This window comes from Leopardus geoffroyi, chromosome D2 (genome assembly GCF_018350155.1).
Source record: "Leopardus geoffroyi isolate Oge1 chromosome D2, O.geoffroyi_Oge1_pat1.0, whole genome shotgun sequence".
In the NCBI taxonomy this organism is placed as follows: domain Eukaryota; kingdom Metazoa; phylum Chordata; class Mammalia; order Carnivora; family Felidae; genus Leopardus; species Leopardus geoffroyi.
Window position 1 is genome coordinate 24279739 of NC_059334.1, and position 20112 is coordinate 24299850.

The window sequence follows — 20112 nt, forward strand, 5'->3', positions numbered from 1 at the left end:
GACCTAGTTCCCAGGGAGAGGAGTATGGTAACAAAGTGATACATGAAGAGGAAGTGGTGATTCAACTGGCATGTGAAGAAGGAGCATGAGTTGACCAGGTGAGAGGGAATTGGAAAAAGAGGAGTCCAAACACAGGGCACTGCATGTGCAAAGGCCTGGCAGCAGGGACAAATTTGGTTTATCATAGGTATTAAAAAAAAAAAAAAAAAAAAGCCTGCATGACAGAAGCATAACTGACAAGGTCCAGGGCATGAGGTTGAGGTTGAGGTGAGGTGAAAGAGTATAGCAGGGGCCAGTTAGGTAGAACATAACAGACCAGGCTGAGCATTTTGGTCTTTTTCCTAAGAAGAGGTTTAAGCAGGGAGGTAATGTGTTCAGATTTCTTTTGGTGTCGCTGGCTGCTGTGTGAAGGCAGACTGTGAGCAATCTAATACCAAGATGGCAGTCATTTCAGTTGGGGTGGTGGAATGGTAGAGTGGACACCATTCAGAGATAGGAAGAAGGGTGAAGAGACAGCAATGGATTAAATGGGACAATTGATGGATACTCAGGGAGGGGTGAAAAGCTAGGCAAACAGCGTATTCTGACTTATGCTGATGATGGACAAAGATTTCTGATCTTTTGTCCCCTTAATCCTCTGCCTTCAGGCTTCCCCCTGTTTTTGCTCAGCTTATTATTAGTTGAAATGAGGCATTCACAAAGTAGTACCCTATGTGCTCCCTTCTTAATGGAGATTAGGGCAGGGGAGAGGGTGAACAGTCTTTGGTGAGGGTCTTGCTTTACAACTCCCACCATCTGGTCAGGATGGACTTGGAATAGACAGGAGAGAGTAATCTGCTAGCAAGCATGTGGCCACAACTCTGAGGGGGACTAGGGGTGGGGAAACACATATATTTTTATAAAAGACACTAGAACCTTTTTCTTACCATGGAAAGGACCCTGCTCACCCTCTCAGACCAGCAGGAATTACAGCAACATGTTCTGGGCTACTCCCTTTTCTTGCTGGCTATTATCCCTCTGTTAATCCAAACACTCCAAACACAGGACCCGTAACCTCAGGGTCTCCTTGCCTTCACTCTGATTCATGTGCATTTCACCATATCATGTGAACTGCTATGAGTACATAAAAAAAAAAAAAATGTTCTTCCATCTATGACACATTCAGCATTTATAGATCTGATACTTGAATCATACACAACAGGAAACATCATGATAAGTTATCTATTTTTACCAGGCCTAGCTGGCAAATACTGTTGGGAAGGAGGGTGCTTTTGCTAAAGATGTCACTCATAGTGCAAAAGCAATGAAAATGCCCAATGATTTATTCTAGGAAAGTGGCCAAAGTTGACAAATGTTTGAGGGCTGATAGTGACCAGGAAATGGGTGATCATTTACAACAACAAGTATATAAGTGGCAGGAGGCAGGAGTGGGGTGAGGGGTGACCTCTGGCCAGGAATAATGTGAAAGAAAGCATAGTCTTCAAGCTTGGCCTAGGGAGTATAGTAAATCATGTTAATTTAGGCTTTGCCAATTCAGAATTCCTGGATTTTGGAATCTCCAGGCTAAGTCCTAGCATAAAAAACATTCCAAAGTATTTGTTTAACCTGCTTAAAAGAACGAACTATTTTTAATCATGCTAGCCATAACCCTAGGCATTCAGCCAACAGAGGAAGGACAAGGTGATCTGTTCCCTGAGGCATCCATACAAGAACTAGTACTATTTTAATTATTGTTGAAACTCTTTCTAGAACAGAACTGTCCAGTGGAACTTCCTGGGATGATGGAAATATTTTATAATTCAAAGCTTTCCAATACTGTAGCTACCCACCAGTGTGGCTACTGAGCCCTTGAAAGGTGCCTAGTGTGATGAAGGAACTGACTCTTTAATTTCATTTTTATTCATGTAAATTTAAATAGCCCCCTGTAGCTAGTGGTTCCTACATTGAACAGCACAGCTCCAGAAGGTCTAATTGGTTAGTGTTCACATACAGATAGACTCTGTTACAGATAGGTCAATATCTGCATATAAACGTTAACATGAACACTAAAGCAGTCAACATTGAGTCTCTTCTTGGCAAAACTTCGTTAATCAGTTGGGGGTGGCTATAGATTTGACACTATTTTTCGCTCGGGATTAACACATCACAGGCATTTAAATACTTAACTGAATGAACTAATAAATCATTGAGAGAGCATTAAGAAAGAAGTCTGCAATTACGGCATTTTGTAATCCAGTCCTGCTTTTTATGTTAAATCTGATTGTGTAAGGCTGGAGCACAACTTCCAGAAAGTCTCTGCAATGTTTGTGTGGCCATGTTCAAGCCATGCTGCTTCACCCCTTGGGAATTTGAAATTAACTCTGGACACTGGGAGAGTATTCAGCATGAGGGAGATTATCAAGAAGAGAGAGAGAGGGGCCCAGCGACCAAGTGTGGAGGAATCCATGACAAAATATTTTCAGTGTCCTGGTCTTTGTACCTCAGACCTGGGTATGTCCCTTTATTTCTCCTTTACACATAATGAAAACAACAAACACCCAACGGTGTACAGTGAGAACTCCATATGTTTTATGCTTTAAATGTTTTGTTTTGTTTGTTGGCTGGTTGGTTGCTTGGTATTCATTCATTCCATCTTCAAGGATCCCATGAGGTAGATACTGTATTTATTCCTATTCTGTAGTTGAGGGAAATAAAGCCATCACTGAGCTTTTGGATAACCAATCAAAACGGGCAGGTTTTAGGGCGCGTGGGTGGCTCAGTCTGTTAAGCGTCCTTCAGCTCAGGTCATGATCTCACAGTTCTTGGGTTCGAGCCCCATGCCAAGCTCTGTGCTGACAGCTCAGAGCCTGGAGCCTGCTTTGAATTCTGGGTCTCCTTCTTTCTCCCGCTCACACTCTGTCTCTGTCTCTGTCTCTCTCTCTCAAAAATAAATAAAACATTAACAAAAACAAAACGGCAGGTTTTTCTTATTGTGTGCAACTCTTCTCCTGCTTCCTGCCACCCTGACATAGAAATTCAAGCAATCAGCCAAAAATGTCACATAACACCCTAAAGTTGTTTGTCAATGAGGCAAAAAAGAGAGAAGACATCAAGAAATAGTATTATAAAAGGGAAAAAAAAAGGACATATTTTTTTTAATTATTAGAGGACAGCATTAACTTTAAGCTTATACATTGGAAAAGTTAGATGAAAGGAGCCATTTTCTACAAAGCTAGAAATGAACAAAAATTTCCCAAGAAATATAAAACTCAAATAACAACTGAAGATTTGATCAGGTGTCGCATAGTTCTCCACAAAAAAGCACCAGGCCAAGATGGTTTTAAAAACTGCGTCAGAGAATTGAAAAAGAGGAAAACTACTCAGTTCTTTTTGTGGGTTTATTTTGACCTCATTAACCAAACTCAAGAAAGGATGACAGTGAAAGAAAAAAAAAGAATACAGATCAATCTCACTTCTAAACCAGATGCAGCAATCCCAAGTAAAATATCAGAAAAATATAAAAATTTCTGTTTATAAATGTACATCCGTATTCACACGCATAAATATGTCTTCTACATATATGTGCATGCACAATATACTAAAAGGATGTACGCATTTGAAATGTATTAAAAGCAGTATTCTACCATGCCCAAGAAGGGTTCATCCTAGAGATATCAAGTTGGTGAAACATTAAAACTCCTATCACTATAATAACATATGAAAGCCATCTGGAAAATAATTAAGGTGGGTGGAAACCTGGAACAGTACACAATACACAGATGAATTTCAAAGAAGAAAACGTGAGAGAATTGTTCTATACTCCTGGAGTGGGGAAAGCCATTCTGTGATTCCAAATCCAGAAACTATAAAAGATGACTACCTATGTAAGAATTGAATTTCTATGTGCAAAATACAAGCAAATTCAAAATGCAAATTTTACATTGCCAATAAATACAGCAATTCACATCAAAAAGGGCTAATCTGTGTAATATATAAAGAGCTCCTAGAAATCAGGAAGGAAATGGGCAAATGGCAGTAAAACGTACATATCTTAAGGGTACAGTTCAATGAACTTTGACGCATGTGCACAGCCACATGAGCATGACCAAGAACAAAATATAGTATACCTCTATTTTGGCAGAATGTTTTCTCATGACACTTTCCAGTCAACTGACCTGCTCTGACCCAAGAGGTAATCACTGTCCTAATTTCTATCATCGAATTTGTTTTACTTGCTTTTCACCCTCTTAAAAATTCGGAACACAAAGACATTTACCATCACGTCATTGCTTTTATTTAACATAGTACTCTAGGTCCTATGCACTGTGGTATGACAAGGAAAGGAAATAAAAAAGCGTAAAGTTTAGAGAGAAAGAAATAAAATTGAAAATTTTCATAACAATATGATTATTTATCCAGAAAAATCCAAGAGAATTTACAGATAAATTTTTATAAAGGATGAGAGAGCTCAGTACATTTGCTGGATGTAAGATGAAAATACCCCAGTCCATAACATTTTTATCTACCAGCAACAATGGAAATGATACTCAAAAAAAAATTCCTTTCAGAGTAGCAATAAAACCAAAAGTTACCTAACGGTAAATTTAACAAAATGACTTGGAAAGCAATTTGGCAGAATCTAGTAAAGGTGTAGATGTGCTTACTACAAACTAAGCAAGAACACTTCTAGATGTATGCAGAGAACCTTCACAACTTGTATTAAAAGGGGCGTGTTGCAACGTTGATTTCCCTCACACACACAGGGACACAGAGACACAAAACAGAATAAAATTCCATTAATGAAGAAAGGGTAAATAAGTATATGGAATAATACACGGTAGTTGCAATTAATTTTTTTTAACTTTTTAAATGTTTATTTTTGAGAGAGAGTGCACGCATGCACGCACACAAGTGGGGGGAGGGGCAGAGAGGGAGACAGGCTCGAGGCTCTGAGATGTCAGTGCAGAGCCCAACATGGGGCTTGACCTCACAAGCCATGAGATCATTACCTGAGCCGAAGTCGGAGGCCTAACCAGGCACCCCTATGAGGCCAACTGTCTATGCATCAATGTAAAGAATTGATGAAAAACTTAATGTTGAGTGAAAAAAATTACAAAAAAGTTCTCATAGTATAAGAATTAAAAACATAAGTAGGGTAATACTGTAATGAATATATTTAATGAATGTATAAAGACATAAACAGTAGCACATCAACATCAGATTATTTACAGGAGGAGAATCTGATGGGGGAAGAGGAGGCCTTTTACTGCCTGTGAAATTTAGTTCTTTTGACATCTGGGGCAAGATGGCAAAGGTTAACATTCACTGAATTTAAGTGGAAACAAAGTAGGGATGTACTATGACACATTTTGTGTATTTGAAATGACTCCTACTTTATAAAATAAATTAATTGACACATAACACTGCACGTGGAGTAAAGATATGTGGGTTTGCAGCCTCCAAGCCTCAGTTAACTCATCTGTAAACTGGGGATGAATGAGTCCAGCCTGGTCTCCCATCAGTGTTGTCGCTATGTGAAAACACTTCACAAGCAGGGAAGCTCCGTGCCACTAACATCACTACTGATGCTGACGGGTGGGATTGCTGTGCATCCGACTCCAAGGTCCATTCTCATGGGATGTATCAAGTCTCTTCTATATGGGTTCCACACGTCAGCCCCTCGCCCAGAGCCTCAAATGCTTTTAGCCCACGTACCCCCATAACACCCTGGAGAGACAAACAGACACAGGCATACAAAGGCTAAATGCATGACCCAAGTCTCCTGGGGAAGTGAGTAGTAGACACAAGGTTTGAACCAGGCCCAGCTCATTCCAACACCTCAGCTCTCCATCACTCGGTGCCTCCTTCCCAGCTCAGGCTGGTCGGTGTTCAGTATTCGCACAGATACCTCTTGACACTCGCTTGTGTTGTCAACACTCTTTCTTACTTCCTCTCTTCCTACCCACCCCATCTACCTTCAGGGCAAGGTGGGATTTTTTCCTGGTTGCCTAATACAGAGAAGGATGAGGGTCTGGAATCTCCTTAGTAGGGCTCAGATCTTCCATAGAGCACATATTTCTGTCCCTAAGCCCTTCCCTTCCGTTCTCCTCTTCTTGGGGTCCCTACAGCCAGCCCTCCACCTCAGACCCGGGTGGGGCCAGCAAGCACTTATTACAGTGGTGCCTGCAGGTTGAATGAGAGCACCAAATTTGTTGCAGATTTCAAGAACATGTTGGGACTGATTTCCAACTTTGGCTTCTGATCTGTGTGCGGGTGGGACACTGCTCTGTGTGGAACAGCAAACAGGCCTGCCCAGAGCAAGAGGGTCAGGATCCCGTGGGTGGGGGTGTCCACACTTTGTCCTGGGAAACTGAGGCTGCAAAGTAATGGGACTAGTTTCCATGAGCCAGGAGGATTCATTTACAATTCCTCCTCCCCCTCTCCTCCTCCATGTATGTGTGTGTGTGTGTGTGTTTGTGTAACCCAGGTACTGTGCTAAGTGCTCCCACATATATAATCTTCTCATAACAACCCTCTGGGGTCATGTTATTTCTTCTTTACAGATGTGGAAACTAAAGCTAAGAGAAGTTAAACAACTTGCCTAAGTTCATCTAGAGCATTTATGGCAAGGCTACAATTCAAGCCCAGACCTTCTGGCTTCTAAGAGCATGTCTTAGTCCATCTTCCCTTCTATTTCATAGAGGCCCGAATGGGAAGATGTTTCACTGTATAGTAGGAAAACATCCTACTGACTTCTTTAATCCTTGAGGTCCCGACCATGCTCCCTCACTTTTGACATGTCTGATTCCTGAAAGATGGCCACTCCATCCGTGTGTTTAAGCCAAGTCATATCCAGGAAGTAAGTCAAGCTTCCATTAATTTGAGGAATATAAGGGAACCAAGGAGCAATGGTCTTCACCAGGTTTAGCATCTTCTTAAGTAGGCAGCTTAGATCTGGGGATGTCAATGTTGGTGGATGAAAAATGGACTGTTTGCATGCTCTGAGTTCATGACCTTGTGAGAGTAATGTCTGTTGATCCTTTGTTGCAATGCAAACAAGCCACTGAGTTCTTCATACACCTTGTTTCATTTTTCCATTAAAACTCCTTGTAGATGAGGAAACTGGAGCTCAGAAAGGGTAAGTAATTTGCCCATAGTCATCCACCTACAGCCAGCACTGTGACTATGAACACGACGAATGGCTGTCATGTCTGAGCGCCCAGCCTCTGCCCTGAACTGACCCAGTAGGAACTCACCTCAGGATTTCCATTTTCGCTGCCAGGCTCTTGATGGGAGTAAATGTGAGGCCTTCGTCCGGGCACCTTGGGCTCTCTCCGTATGGTCTCTTGGAGACTGCTCTTTCCCAACTTCTTTAGATCTATCACCCAAACTTTGGGAAGCACATCTTTGGGAAGTTCATTTATTGATTGATTATATATCCAGGCCCTGTGGCCACACACACAGTCGGCAGCATGTTTGTACTGGGCCATTTCCTCTGCTGGCCTGTAGTCCACCGACACGTCAGTAATCTTTCATCGGAACCTGGTCTTCTGTGTCCTGCCTCTTGTGGGTTACATAGAGGAACCCACAGAAAGGTGTAATGGATAGGGTTCTTCCATCCATCTCAAACTGAGATATGCTGATCCCCACGGAAAATATTTTGGGAGAAAAAATGTTCATCCATAAAATAACATCATTGGGAAGCTAAATCATTATTAATCTTTTAAGTTAAAGATGGAGAGTTTAAATCTCTTGCAGTTCACAAAGGCATGGAAAGATTATGGCCTTCTCTTGTTGTCCTGATTTACTCCATCATTAAAAAGCAACATTATTTTCATGCTGAAAATCACATAGATATGTTATCAAAGGTAGAATTCTTCTGAGTGCTAAGATGAAAACCAAAGACATCAAAAATACCAAATTTGGGGGCACCTGGGTGGCTCAGTTGGTTAAGCTTCCAACTTCAGATCATGATCTCACAGTCTGTGAGTTCGAGCCCCGCATCGGGCTCTGTGCTGACAGCTCAGAGCCTGGAGCCTGCTTCAGATTCTGTCTCCCCCTCTCTCTGCCCCTCCCCTGCCCACTCTCTCTCTCTCTCTCTCAAAAATAAATAAACATTAAAAAAAAAAACCCAAAATACCAAATTTGCAGCAGGCTGCTTTCAGCTGCAATCCAACAGATACTCACTACATGGCCCCCATGTGTCAGGCATAGTGAAGAACTCCCAGTTAGAGCACTGCCTAAGGCAGCCCTTCTCTGTTTCTTCTGGAGCTTGAAATTTAGCAAGGAAAACAGAGGTGAAAGCAGTATTTCTAAGTGTGCTGAGTATTACAAGAGACAACAAAGAGCTGTGAGAGCATAGGCTAAGGGGAATGGTAATTTCAATTAGGATTAAGGGAAGGTTTCTTGGAGGAAGTGACTTTTAAACAGAGATCTGGGAAGAGATGAATAGGGAAATAAGATACATGAAATTTCACAAACAAGACAGCATGGAATGTTCTAGGAACTGAGAAAGAGCAGAACGGTCTGTGGTTGGGGTGAGGAAGCAAGACTTTTGGGGTCCCTGCTTGAATAAGGAAGTATAAAAAGTACTGACTCAGTGTGCAGCAACTATAGCACAACCTCTCATATGATAGAACATCAGGTATTAGTCAAACAAATGACAATATCCCCTTTGGGGATAATTTACATTCTAAAAGACAATGCCAGGCCCAGAAAACCTGAGAAAGCCGCTGGAAAACAACACGAAACAGCAAGAGAATTCAGATATGAGTTGCAAAGTAGATACATAAAACCAGTAGCATTTCCTAAACCATACTTGTTAGAAATTGTGGTAAAAGAAAAGATCTCATGTAAAATAGCAGCCATAAAGAATCTTAGACATGAATGTAACATGTAATTTTCAAAGGTTTTATTTAAAAACACTTTAATAATCTATTGACAGACCCAAAGATGGCTTAAGACATTGAAAGACAAACTATTGTCTTTGATGGGAAGATACCAATTCTTCCTAAATTAATTCATAAATTGAATGAAATTCCAATTTAAATGGCATTTATTTTTTTAGAGAGAGTATGTGCAAGTGGGGGAGGGGCAGAAGGAGAGGGGGAGAGAGAGAGAATCTTAAGCAGGCTCCAGGCCCAGCACAAAGCCCAAAGCGGGGCTTGATCTCACAACCGTGACATCATGACCTGAGCCAAAATCAAGAGTTGGATGCTTCACCAACTCAGCCATCCAGGTGCCGGAGAAAATATCAATTTTTAAGTTAACAAAATGATATTAAATTTTTTGTGTGTGAAACAAATGTTCAATCAGAAAACTTCTCAAAAATCAGACAAAAACTGCCTCTGTCTGATGCCAAAATTATTTTAAAGCTACAATAGGTAGCTTTAAGTTATTAGGTAAAAATAGATCAATGAATAAGAATGAAGGGTCCACAAATGAAACCAAATTCATATGGAATCTTGATGTATGAAATGGTAACATTTCAAAATATTAAGGAGAAGGTGATTAGTATGTAAGTGGTGTTGGAGAAATGGGCTGATTGGAAAGAAAAATAAAGCTATATCTCTTCCTCATTTATAAAACTAATATCAATTCCAGATAGATCAAAGATTCAAATGTAAAATGGATTTTTTTGGAGTAAAAATATACCATAAACTGAGAGAAAAGAAAAATGACAAGTTGGGAAAATATTTAGCTCATGTGATAGGAAAAGGGCTAATTTCTCTCATTTTTAGAAAGCTCATGCAAATAAAATAGAGAAATGACAAGCAGTACCCATCAGCAGTCAACTACCAAAAAGTGAAATAAAACGTAGACAGTAAATATGAAAATATGCTCAACATTACTCATAAGGAAAGACATGCAAATTAAACAGCAACAAGATATTTTCTTAAACTCAAGATTGTGAGAAGCTAAAGTGAGGAGACCCCATTATTATTTTTTTAATGTTTATTTATTTTTTAAGAGAGAGAGACAGAGAGAGACAGAGCATGGGCAGGGGAGGGGCAGAGAGAGAGGGAGACACAGAATCTGAGGCAAACTCCAGGCTCTGAGCTGTCAGCACAGAGCCTGACATGACGGCTCGAACTCATGAATCCCAAGATCATGACCTAAGCTGAAGTTGGACACTTAACCAACTGAGCCACCTAGATGCCCTGAGGAGACCCTTTTCTGAGAAAGCTATGGAAAGTTAAGAACTGGCAGACATTGAACTGCAGCAAGGGGTGTGCACTGTATATTTCTGGAAGGAAACTTGACAAAATCAATCTGATTTTAAATGGGCACATGGGTGGCTCTGTTGGTTAAGTGTCTAACTCCTGATTTTGGCTCAAGTCAAGATCTCATCATTCATGGGTTCGAGCCCCACATCCAGCTCTGTTCTGACAGTGCTTGGGACTCTCTGTGCCCTTTCCCTGATGTTATGCATGCACACACACGGGCACACACACACACACTCTCCCTCTCATGAATAAATAAATGTTAAAAAAAAAAAAAGGTACTACTATAGACTGAATGTTTGTGCCCTCCTCACATTCACATGTTCAGTCTTAATCCCTAATGTGATGGTATTTGGAAGCAGGGTGATTTGGGGATGATTAGGTAATGAGGGTGGAGTGCTCATGAATGAGATTAGTGCCCCTATAGAAGAGACCCCAGAGAGTTCCCTCACCCCTCCCACCATGTGAGGACACAGTGAAATGCCAGCTCTCTAGGAGACTGGAAGGGGTTCTCATCCAGACGCTGAATCTGTTGGCACCTTAACTTTGGACTTCTCAGCTTCCAGAGTTGTAAGAAATAAATTTCTGTTATTTATAAGCACCCCAATCCATGGCATTGTGTGATAATAGCCTGAACGGACTAAAACATATATGTATCATTTAACTAAGCAACTACTCTGCTAGGAATTTACCTGTAGAAATATACCTACAGATGTTGGTCAAGAATTATGTGTAAGAAATATATTCCTTTTTTAAAAGTTTATTTATTTTGAGAGAGAGAGCAAGCAGGGGAAAGGCAGAGAGAGAGAGAGAGAGAGAGAGAGAGAGAGAGAATCCCAAGCAAGCTCTGTGCTGTCAGCACAGAGCCTGACACGAGGCTCGAACTCACAAATGGTGAGATCATGACCTGAGTGGAGATCAAAAGCCAGACACTTAACCAACTGAGCCACCCAAGCACCCAAGAAATATATTCCTAATTATTTAAACACCTCTTGCAGGGAGAAGGAATCACTGAATGGTTATGGACTCCCTTGTTTTGGATTCTTATGCAGCTGTGGAAAAGAATGAACTAGTTCTGTGTGCACAGAGACAGGGAAAAAAACCCGTTATAGGACCATGTGTCCAGAAGCATCCTTTTGTGTCATGGGAAGAGGTATATACAAATAGATAATGATAGGTAGACAGATATGCATGCACACGGGTATGGGCATAAACAAATTTTCTGAAAGCAATCAGAAATAATGTATCCTTGGCTATCTTTCGACAGAGACACAGGCTTGAGGGATCAGGCTTTTACCGTTTGTTTTCTACTTTGCTCTACTATTGAAAGTTTTCAAATATATAGACTAATTACTTTCATTTATTAAAATATGAACATGGGTTACCTGGATAGTGTGATAAGGGACTTTTTTTCTTCTTTGAATGTCCATGGTCTTAAAACAAAGTTTGAGTGGTGGTAGGCAGCACTAAAGAAAATGATACTAGGTGAAGTCTTGACCCAAAAGAATGAACCTCAAATGGTGGTCTGTGCAGCTGCTAGAGCTGCAGAAGAGGTATTTTCAGAGGAGGGGAATTTCTAACAGCTCGCAGACTTCCCCACTCGCCTCAAAGAATGATGGCCCCCTCATATATAACCTTCAGGGAACTTGGCTTTGGCATTAACAGAGTTAAAAGGAAATCAGGCTTATAAAGAATGTCGTTACTATTTGTGCAAGCATTTCCTCTCTATAGATAAAAATGAGCTAGATGACAAAAACAGATACAGGTTCAACTCAAGCCTTCTCTTTTCCTCCACTTAGCTGGGCAGACTACGATGGCTCACACCCACTCTACCTTCTTCTGGGCCCTGCATGCTTCCATGACCCAAACATGCAGCAGGCTTCAGCTGGATTCCAGGACCCCAGGAATGTGTCCTGTGACCTTGGCTGTGTCTTCTCTACATCACCTGTTTCTGAGGCTCTTCTTCTCCCACATCCTTCCAATCAATCTGTACTGAGATCAGTTCTGTGTGCAGCACCATGCAGGGTGCAAGAGATGGTAAAACAAGGCCTATACACTCAAAAAACCGCTGGATGTTTCTGAGGAACCTCAGAAATCAATTAGGCAGCCATGTGAAAGTAGGTATCTAAAGACAGAATTTCAGTCAGGAGTTTGAGTTGGAGATGTGTTGGTTGACCCAACCTCCAGCTGATCTTCTCTTCATACAGCAAAAGTCAGCCCTGTGACACCTTTCAGGCAAAGAGATATAAGCAAAAATCTTTGGAGTGAATAAAGAAAAGATTTGTAAAAATGACAGATCCAGGCAACATTATTCTTTTGGCCTTTTGTCCCTTACCCCTTTTTCTTTAATTGGGGATGTGCCCATGAGGCTGTAGGTGAAGTAATGATCTTACAACCAAGGGCAACCTGCTTGAAGGTGAAGCCAACATGTTAAGGAGAGCAGGATGTAACAAAAAAAGAACTGAGTCTCCACTGGCATCATTGGACCACTGCACCAGCCCTGATTCCTGGCCTCCTGATTTTCTGTTCTCTGGGGAAAAAAAAAAAAGCTTCCCATTTGTTTAAGCTGCTACTAATTGGATATTCTGTTATTTTCAGTTAAGTCCAATATTAACTGAAATACCTGGTGGTAAGAGGAAATAACTCCGATTTAGTGGAATGTGCCTTGGAATTGAAGAATTTGGCTTCAAACCCCAGTATTGTGGTTTACTGGGATAAATTAATCCTTAATTTTTCTGGGTCTCTGTCTCCATAAGTATTACATAGGGCTAATACAGCTATTCAGAAATTTGAGGACTTCACAGAAAGAGGGGGCAAAAGTCACTGCATATAATAGGTCCCAGCTCAATAAATAGCTGAGACCTTTTTTGTTGGGAATGTGGAAGGACATGTAGAAGATGAGGTTTACCTAGAACACAAGTAGAGCAAGATGAGGTGGAATGTAATCCAGAAGGAGATAAGGGAAAACCTCAAGAAATGTGAACAGAATGGTGCAGTAGGCAAATCATCTTGCCCCTTGAAATGGACCTGGAATCTAGTCTCCCTTTGAAATCTTAGGGCAAATGGAATTGATGTGGCTGAGGAGAATGCTTCCTTCCTTCCTTCTTCTCTCTGCTTCAGGGTTAAAACTATTTCAAAACCATGTAGAACAGACATGATTTGTTCTGATGCACAGTGGGAAGATGATGGAGCTGGTTTTTCAACCTTCTAATCTATTGAACCACAAAGAAGATTTCTGCTTTCCTCCATTTCCTCCCAATGGAGCAAAGCACCATGATGTGGTCACTGTGTGTCAAATATTCGGGAGCCTTCTGTCTGGCTCTGCATGAGTTCTTGGACCTCCTCCTAACCTCTCTGAGCTTCAACTGGGACAAGAGAAAGAAGACAGGAGAGGCGTTGCTTAGAGAAGATCTCAGGTTCATTTTCCTATTTATGGTTTTGTATGGTCCCTGGAGCATCAGAGGGTTCATTCCATCACTCATTTATTCCATAAATACCTTTTGAGCACCTACCCTGTACCAGGCACGGGTTAACCACTGGAAATAAGGCGAATGAAATAGACAACATCCTATATCCTAATGAAGGGGGTAGACAATAAAGGAGCAGACAAATGAAGAAATTAGATAACTTCAGAAAGGAATAGGAGCTGTGGACAAAATATCACAGTGAGGGGACTACTTGAAGAGGTGGGCTCAGGAAGGCCCCTCTGAGGTATGAGCTTGTGTTTAGCCAAAGTGAGGAGTCAGGCACACCCTGGCTTTGTGACTGGGGATTCACATTTGCCTTCACTGAGAGCATGTTTCCAAGATGGCATGCCTTAAGTGTATCATGGCATCCTAACGGGCCCAGACTGTGAGTCTTCATGTCCCATAGTGACCATCAAGGTGAGTGAGGCAAACCTAGTGATGTCTGAAGGAGAGGATAAAAAGGCCAATGGCTGTGCAAACCAATTCAGGAAGGCAGACAGAAAATATTGCACTTCTATTTTATCTATTTTTTATCTCATATTTTTCAGTTTTTCTGGGGAGATACTCTTCATAATGAATATGATATATTATTGTGATGGGGTGCCTGAGTGACTCAGTTCGTTGAGCGTCTGACTCATGATCTCAGCTTAGGTCTCGATCTCAGAGTCGTGAGTTCAAGCCCTACACTGGGCTCCATGTTGGGTGTGAAGCTTATGAAAGAAAGAAAGAAAGAAAGAAAGAAAGAAAGAAAGAAGAAAGAAAGAAGAAAGAGAGAGAAAGAAGAAAAGAAAAGAAAAAGGAAGGAAGGAAGGAAGGAAGGAAGGAAGGAAGGAAGGAAGGAAGGAAGAAGGGAGGGAGAAGAGGGAGGGAGGGAGGAAGAAAAAGAGAAAGATATATTATTGTGATTATAATGGCAAACATTTGACAGTGCTTTCTATGTATTTAGACATTGTTCAAGGTGCTTACGTATATATATTAATTCACTGAATCTTCATAACAACTCCATAAGGTACGTATTGATATTCTTTCCATTTTATAGATGAAGAAGCAAAGGCACAGTGAGTTAAGTGACTTTCCCAGCTCATGAGGGGCAGAGCAGGACTTGGAGCCAAGCAGGCTAATCCCACAGTCAGTTCTCTTAACAAATGCATAAAAAATGTATAAAATTTGTGTATTTGTTTCTAAGCATATTTATATATAGTTTTACTGGAAGTTAAGTTTGACTTTTTTACAAATCTTCTGTCAAAAGGTTAGAGACCATAACATTGGCTATGAAGTCAAGGAGAACTAGGTTTAAATCTCTGTTAAAGAAAAATATATTCATGACACTTATTAAAGATGGTGAGGCAGACTGTATTCAAGGGGGACTACTTAGCAGTGGGGGGGAGGGGGCGGGGTGAGATCAGGCTCAGCTCTGAGTACCACATAGACAAGTGGAGATTTATAGCCAACAAGTAGAGTGGGGATTACCAGATGGAGGGAACATGGGGTAAGGAGAATTCTGGCTGAACCACTTTGATAGGATTTTTGCCAAAAGCAGGCCAGAGTCAAAGAAGAAAATTTTGTGTTTATTGGTTTTGCTTTGTTATGCTTTGCTTTTCTATTTCATTATTTTTATTTTTTTATCATGATAAGTGTTCTCTTTAGTCCCCATCCCCTATTTCCCCCATGTCCTCATCCTCTCCCTCTGGTAACCATCAGTTTGTTCTCTATAGTTATGAGTCTGTTTCTTAGTTTGCCTCTCTCTCTCCCTTTTTCCTTTGCTCATTTGTCTGTTTCTTAAATTCCACATATGAGTGAAATCATATGGTATTTGTCTTTGGCTTATTTTGCTTACCATAATACCTTCCAGACCCATCCATGTTGTTGCAAATGGCAAGATTTTATTCTTTTTCATGGCTGAGTAATATTCCATTGAATATGTATATTGTGTATATATGCATTGTGTATATACAATATACATTGTACACACACACATCACATCTCCTTTATCTATTCATCAGTCGATGGACACTTGGGTTGCTTCCATAGTTTGGCTACTGTAAATAATGCAATAAGCATAGGGGTACCTGTATCCCTTCGAATTCGTGTTTTTGCATTTTTTGTGAGGATGGGGGATATTTACTAAACTGATCCAGCAGGACTTTGCTAAAACTGGACTAAATGGGACAAAGACAGACCCCAAAATGAAGCCTCATCAGAAAAAGGCCTCAGAAGACCCCGTCTCAAGTTTGGTTAAGGCAAGTTTAATAAAGGAAAAGTTTGGTAAAAGTCAGCTCCTCTGCAACAAAAGAGGAAGCCCTCAAGCAGAAAGAGGCTTGTAATTGGAAGCTAGGCAGAAAACTTGCATGGAAATTGAAGGTCCCAAGGAGATACAGATAGGGCCCTGACAGCTTATATCTGTTAATCAGAACTCACTACAGATGGCTATGGATCATGGGTTCTGAAATAAAAGGTCCTGAATTAGAGTTTTAGCTTTACCACTTTGGACAAGTCACTCTACTTGCTAAGGCTCATTTCTTCATATGCAAAATGTGGGAAGGAGAGAATCAAAACATATATCTCACAGGATTGTCATGAGGATGAAATAAAATGATATATATGAATGTTTCTTGCTATATGCAATTTAGTTAATAAGCCTTTGGTCTTTATTTTATTTAAAAATATGTGGATGACAATAATATACTGAATAAAGGTAAAACTTGTAAAGTTGGAATGCAATCACATTAATCTTTGTTCACTTAGCTCTTGAACAATGACCATCAATGTTCAGAATGAACCCAGAGGCACTGCCAGATTTTCTTTAAAGAAGACTCCATTTTGTTTATCTATCTTTGGACATAGAGATTATGGCAAAACAGCTAAATGCTTACCAGCATCTGTTGCCTCTTCTTCCTAGGCTCACAGATTACTTTACCAAGCCTCCTTGCACTTAAGAGATGCCATGTGACTGAGCGCTAGTCAATGGAATGAAATGTGTTCCATTGTTAGTCTTGGTCCATAAAACCTGCCACAAACCCCTTTTTTGTGTGTTCTTTCTCCCTTCTGATTGGCTGAAATGCAGAAAATTGCCAAGGTGACTTTGGAAGCCACATGTTTATGGCACAGCCTCTGTTCGAATGGGTCTCTGGATCTCCCACCAACCCAATCACCCTTCCATTACTGTTACATGAACAAGAATGCTTGATATTTCTATTAAATTAAAACCACTATAGAGTTTTAGATTATTTGTGGCAGCAGCTACCATTCCCCTAACAATTAAGCCCATAATATATTGGAAATATTTCCATGAAGAGAGTTTTGGCTTAACTCTGGATTATAAGTTTTCATTAAGTATAACTAACTTTTTCAAATATTCTGATTAACTGTGGTTGTGTTAGAGGGAGCTATGTCCACACAGGGCAGTGTGGAATGTAATAATTGTATTGTGAAGTTAACTACCAACTGATAGGCTTTCGAAAGCAGCCCTCCAAATGAAAAATTCTTCATATCCTGGGCTAGCCCCCAGAAGAGAGAGCAGGGAATCATGTTCCCCTTCACAACAATCATTTTCTACCCAAGAATCTTCATCTTTGGGTATCTTTTAGATAATGGCAGGTGAGAGGTATCAGATACATTTTCTATGAAAGACCATTTAAGGTAAGACAAGCAATCTCTTCCTTCCTGGTCTAATGAAAGATCTACTGAGGGAAGCAGCTGAGATTCTATACTTTTTTTGTTGTTGTTTTGTTTTGTTTTTCACTTTTTGTTTATTAATTAGTCCAAAAAGACAATTAAAATCATCTCCATTCCAGTTATTTATTGCCAAATAACTACCTCCATTTAATGACTTTAATGTCATTAAACAGCCATTTTTATTATGCTCACAAACTCTCTGGAATTCAGGCAGGGGGCACTGGGGATGGCTGTTTCTGTCCCCAAACATCTGGGACCTCAGGTAAGAACAACTGAGTGTCTGGGAGTTAGAATTATCTCCAAGTGGAGGCTTCTTCATTCGCATGCATAGTGCTTGGGCTGAGATGACTCCGTGGTTAGGCTTGGCTGGGCCTGTTGACTGGAGAGCCTGTACATGGCTTCTTCATGTGGCTTTGTCTTTCTCGCAACGTGGTAGTCTCAGGGTAGCTAGACTTCATAACTAGCAGGTCGGGGCTCCAAGAGTGTTCCAGAGACCCAGGCAGATGGTGGGAACCCTTTTATGAACCAGCATTAGAAGTCACATAGGGTCATTTCCACTATACACTTCGGCTAAAGTAGTTCTAAACCCACCCAAATTCAAGGAGAAGGGGCACAGATACCACTTCTTGATATGAAGAAAGTCAAAGAATTTGCAACTATGTTTTAAGCTTGTCACTATCTCTAATCCTACCATCCAAACATAACTGCTACTAATATTTTGGTTTATTTGTTGCCAGGTTTAAAAATCCCCAAACATATAAAATAAAATTGAGAGAAGAATTAATACTGTTAAAATGTCCTTACTACTCAAAGTAATCTAAACATTCGATGCAATCATTATCAAAACTCCACTGGCGTTTTACTCACAAAAATAGAACAAACAATACTAAAATTTGCATGGAGGGGCGCCTGGGTGGCGCAGTCGGTTAAGCGTCCGACTTCAGCCAGGTCACGATCTCGCGGTCCGTGAGTTCGAGCCCCGCGTCGGGCTCTGGGCTGATGGCTCAGAGCCTGGAGCCTGTTTCCAATTCTGTGTCTCCCTCTCTCTCTGCCCCTCCCCCGTTCATGCTCTGTCTCTCTCTGTCCCAAAAATAAATAAACGTTGAAAAAAAAATTTTTTTTTAAAAAAATAAAATTTGCATGGAATCACAAAAGACCCCAAATAGCCAAAGCAATCTTGAGAAGGAACAAAGCTGGAGGTATCACACTCCTTGATTTCAAGCTATATACAAAGCTATGGTAATAAAAAGAAATATGGTATTGGTATAAAAACAGCCACGTAGGTCAGTGGAAGAGAATAGAAAGCCCAGAAATAAACCTACTCATATATAGTTAATTACTTTATGACAAAGAAGTTAAGAATATACAATATACAATAGGGAAAGACAGTGTCTTCAATGAATGATTTTGGAAAACCTGGACCGCCACATGCAAAAGAATGAAACTGGACCACTATTTTACACCGTACACAAAAATTAACTCAAAATGGATTAAAGATTTGAACGTAAGACCCAAAACCATAAAATCCCTAGAAAACAAACATAGGTAGGTGATAAACTCTTGACATCACTCTTAAGGATGATTTTTTTGGATCTGAATCCAAAAGCAAAAATAAACAGGTGGCACTATATCAAATTAAAAAGTTTCTGCACAGCCAAGGAAATCATCAACAAAATAAAAAGGCAAACTGTAACCTCCTGAAAGAGAGAAAATGTTTGCAAATAAAATATATCTGATAAGGGGTTAATCCAAAATATATAAAGAAATCATACAATGCAATAGCAAAAAACAGATTTTAAAAATGGACAAAAGATCCAAATAGACATTTTTTTCCAAAGAATATATCTGTATGGCCAACAGACACATGAAAAGATGCTCAACATAACTAACCATCAGGGAAATACAAATCAAAACCACAGTGAAATATCACCTCACACCTGTTAGAATGGCTATTATAAAAAAAAAAAAAAAAAAAAAAGAACAAGAAATAACAAAATAACTGGCAAGGATGGTGGCAAGGATGTGGAGAAAAGGGAACCCTCATGCACTGTTGGTGGGAATGTAAATTGGTGCAGCCACTATGAAAAAACAGTATGAAGTTTCCCCTATTAAAAATAGAACTACCAGCTGTTCTACTTCTGGGTATTTCTCTGAAGAAAATAAAAACATTAACTCAAAAAGATATATGTACCTCCCTGTTCATTGCAGCATTATTTACAATAGCCAAGATATGGAAACAACCCTAGCGTCCATTGATGGATGAATGGATAAAAAGGATGAAGTGTAAATATACATTAGAATATCATTCAGCCATAAAAAAGAACGAAATCTTACCATTTGCATTAACGTGGATGGAACTTGAGGGTATTATGCTAAATGAAATGTCAGACAGAGAAAGACAAATACTCTATGACCTCACTTATACGTGGATCTAAAAACAAAACAAAACAAACCCTCCTAAAACCTATGCTCATATATACAAAGAACAGATTGGTGGTTTCCAGAGGCAGGGAGTGGGGGTGAGAAAAATGGATATAGGAGGTCATAAGATACAATACAAAGTAAATAAATCATGGGGATGTGATATATACTATGGATACTATAGTTAATAATAATGTGTTGCATATTTAAAAGTTGCTAAGAGAGTAGATCTTAAAAGTTCTCATCAAATTAAAAATAGAACTACCCTATGACCCAGCAATTGCACTACTATTTATCCAAAGGATACAAAAATGCTGATTCAAAGGGACACATGCACCCCAATGTTT